Genomic DNA, 3,225 nt, shown 5'->3' with positions numbered 1-3,225 from the left:
AATAATAATAATAAAAATAATAATAAAAATAATACTAACAATAATAATAATAATAATAATAATAATAATAATAATAATAATAACATGGATTCAATCTTCTTGTTATAAAATAAACTATACAAAAACACGATCCAGCCTAAGAACTAAGATCCGGTAGAGGCACCGCCGATAGGCGAACTAGGTGACTTTTCCTCCGCCATTATTGATAAACGATGAAGGCTTTTCAAAAGTTGCCATAAAGGTCAAAGTCACCAATCATCGACGAAGGAATCAATCACTAACGACGCACAAAATGGAATCTTTCTATCGCCTTTTCTTGCATCATTCATTTATCATATTAACGAGGGGGTCTCTCTCTCTCTCTCTCTCTCTCTCTCTCTCTCTCTCTCTCTCTCTCTCTCTCTCTCTCTCTCTCTCTTAATTGAAAGTAATTAAACTATAATATATCTCTTATCGGTTGTTAAAAAGTCAAAGGTAAACGATATTAAAAACAGTTTTAAATCATTTTATTACCACCAGATAACCATAAATGTTTGATGTAATTAGGTTAAAGATTAAAAATATTAAAAATATGATTGCCAATTGTTCATGCAAAGTGTTTATTAATGATAAACAATTATCCAAAACACCTTTAAATAATTTCATTGCACCCAGACAACCATAAAATGTTTGAAGTTCTCAGGTTAAATATTCAACCCATTGAAAATATGAAAATTGCTTATACAAAGTGTTTATTAATGATAAACAATTTTCCAAAACACCTTTAAATAATTTATTACACCCAGACAACCATAAAATGTTTGAAGTTCTCAGGTTAAATATTCAACCCATTGAAAATATGAAAATTGCTTATACAAAGTGTTTATTAATGATAAACAATTTTCCAAAACACCTTTAAATAATTTTATCACACCCAGATAACCGTAAAATGTTTGATATTGTTAGGTTAAGGATTAAACTCATTAAAAATATGATTGTTTCTACGAACAAAAGTGTTTCTTAATGACTGGAATTTCATTATAATTACCAAAACAAGAAAGAAAAAGATTTATATCAAACACGTTGTTGCTTATACTAATAAAAATATTCTTCAAGAATGGCAAAAATGTATCGTTGACTTGTATAACGAAATTATGGTTTTAGAATAAATATGACTTATGCCTACCGACCTAATAAACATTGCCAATACAAAAAAAAAAAAAAAAATATTTTGCTTTAATCTGCAGCTACATCAAAATTGTTAGATCCCTGTCACCATTCCGAACAATATACTGTAGTTTAATTTTTTTTCCTGTTACACCAAATTTAAAATTCCACTGGGGTATGCTTTGAGATAGACTATTGGGAGAGAGAACTTTGTATTTGAAACTATGTTATAAAATTCTTTATTCTATCTTAATTATTAAAAAAAGTAGGCTTTGTCTATCAGTGACTGGATGCAAAGCCTTTTTTTTTTATTAAGGCTTTGATAAAATTAAGAATGAATCTACTGAACTATTTTGAAATGTACATCCACTGAAATGTGGCTTTACATTGCAAAAATTACAAGAGTTGAAATCAATTACTCCAGTTATTGCCTTAATAAAAAAAATTCTGTTTTCACATACATACCCTTGATAATAGCATATTTAAGCACAGTTTTTGTGTATATTAGATAACAAAAACATCCTTGTTAAAACATTGTTATCATTTAGAAGAATATTACTTTCCAGCTCACTTAAAGCTAAAAATTCTAAAAAGTAAACCGCCCACAAACATATAATCAGTATAATAGATAAAAAAGATATCCTTGTGAAAATATTGCTACCATTTAAAAGAATATTACCTTCTAGCTCCCTTTAAGTTAAAATCCCTAAAAAGGTAAGCCTTACACACAGATAATCACAAATATACGAAAATGCGTATAAACAGGCGTTCTCTCAGGCACGAAAAATTAGTTACAGAGAATGTCAATTAACTCATTCTACCACGAAACACAATAAGGATAAAAAAATACTCATCCTCCCAAACTTAATTATAGTTATCTGGCATGCTCATCTTTTCCCTCCGTCCACAATTAGTAAGTGAAAGCACTTTGGATTAAATGAAAGACGTTTGGTTATGAAATGAAAGACGTTTGGTAAATTCAGAGCGCGAATGCTGATTGGATGAAAGGTGAAGAATAATAAATTACATAAGAACCGGATTTCACATGGTTTAAATAGCCCCCAATTTAAGAATAGAGAAAACAATTTATACAAAAGTTAATAATATATCACTGTACATTTTAAAGAAGAATTGTCTTTAATCAAATCTGGAAAATCTTTGTGTTTATTAGAGTAAAGGTCGCTTATGAATGGCAGAGGCAAAAGACAGTGGTTGTATCTTAAAGAATGTCCATAAAATACTATATATATATATATATATATATATATATATATATATATATATATATATATATATATATATATATATATATATATATATATATATATATATATATATATATATATATGATGGGAGCCCATGGTTTAGAGGCTTAAATGTTTAAAGACCGCTAATGAATGGCAGAGGCAAGGGACAGTGACATTTCCATATCAAGCAGGACAATGCCATAGAGACTGATCAAATATACATGTGATCAGCGCCCAAGCCCCCTTTCCACCAAAGCTAGGACCAAGAAGGGCCAGGCAATGGCCGCTGAGGACTCAGGTGATAGATTTATAGGCTCCCCCTTAGCTCAAAAGGATGGTGAGATTGCAGCGACGAAAGAAACTAAAGAGTTAGAGCGGGACTCGAACCCCAGTCTGGCGGTCACAAGTCAGGGATGTTACCACATCGGCCACCACAATCCTGAAGCTCCTCTCCATCAAGCTTGGAGCAAGGTGGGCCAGGCAATGGCTGCTGATGACTCAGAAGTGAGACTTGTAGGCTCTCCCGTACTCACAAGGAAGATAAGGTTGCAGACACTACAAGAAACTATCGAGCACGTGCGGATCTCGAAGCCCCGTCCAGCATATTGCCAATCAGGGACGTTTCCAATCCTCTTCACCTCGAACAATGACGCCAAATATTTCAGTTGTAAGTAAACTAGATAACAAAGACAAATAAAACACAAAGGAACAGAAATTTCTATTCCCAAAACCGTCTCCCGGAGAACAAGCGAACCATGGAAATTGTTTAAAAAAAAATGCTGACAAGACAACTAGAGAGAACAGACGTTGTTATTTTCAGAGATACAAAAAT

The sequence above is a fragment of the Palaemon carinicauda genome, chromosome 14 (assembly GCF_036898095.1).
Source record: "Palaemon carinicauda isolate YSFRI2023 chromosome 14, ASM3689809v2, whole genome shotgun sequence".
NCBI lineage: Eukaryota > Metazoa > Arthropoda > Malacostraca > Decapoda > Palaemonidae > Palaemon > Palaemon carinicauda.
This window is presented reverse-complemented; position numbering follows the sequence as displayed.